We start from the raw sequence: 663 nt of genomic DNA, 5'->3' as shown, positions 1-663 counted from the left end.
ATTCTCTGCCGGAGAGTGCTTGGTTCGTGTGCCCTCTTCCTGTGCGAGGAAGCTGTGGGGTGCTGCACTGCATCAGTGTGGGGAGTGGAGTTCAGTCACTTATTAATTTTTTTTCCCTTGGGCTCTTCAATATTATGTAACACAACCTAATTGTATTGGATCATGTACTTTGTGGGCGTTGTGGGTTTTGCCCGAGCAGGTCATATATAATCTGTTCACTAGAATGTCCAGACACACAGGCAGTATTTTACATGCGCCTGAGAGTGCGGACACTGTGCTTTTGTTTCTGTGATTGGTGTACGGCGAACACTGTGCTTGGTTCGTGGCACCTCTATGGTCATTGAGGTGGATGGCTATATTCAATGAGAGAATCCAGTGTCTGTTTTCCTTTCTTTTTGTATATCAGTTTTTTTTTTTTTTTGAGCTTTGTTTTCTAGGTTTTTTGTTTTGTCTTGTCCTTTTTTTTTCTTTACATAACTTCATGTATCTGAGGCAATCTGTGAAGAAGGATATGTGTGTTTGCTCAATAGTGAGATTCTTCAATAGGCAAAGATGTCCGTGTGTGTGTGAGTTTGTGAGGGAGCTGTTCCATTTGTGCATGTGTATGTGTAGAATCTGCTGTTGATCGACTTTTGCAGGTGTGGTTTAAGCACCTTTGCTTGT

This window comes from Trypanosoma theileri (genome assembly GCF_002087225.1).
Source record: "Trypanosoma theileri isolate Edinburgh chromosome Unknown TM35_Tth_26_V1, whole genome shotgun sequence".
Classification (NCBI taxonomy): domain Eukaryota; phylum Euglenozoa; class Kinetoplastea; order Trypanosomatida; family Trypanosomatidae; genus Trypanosoma; species Trypanosoma theileri.
This window is presented reverse-complemented; position numbering follows the sequence as displayed.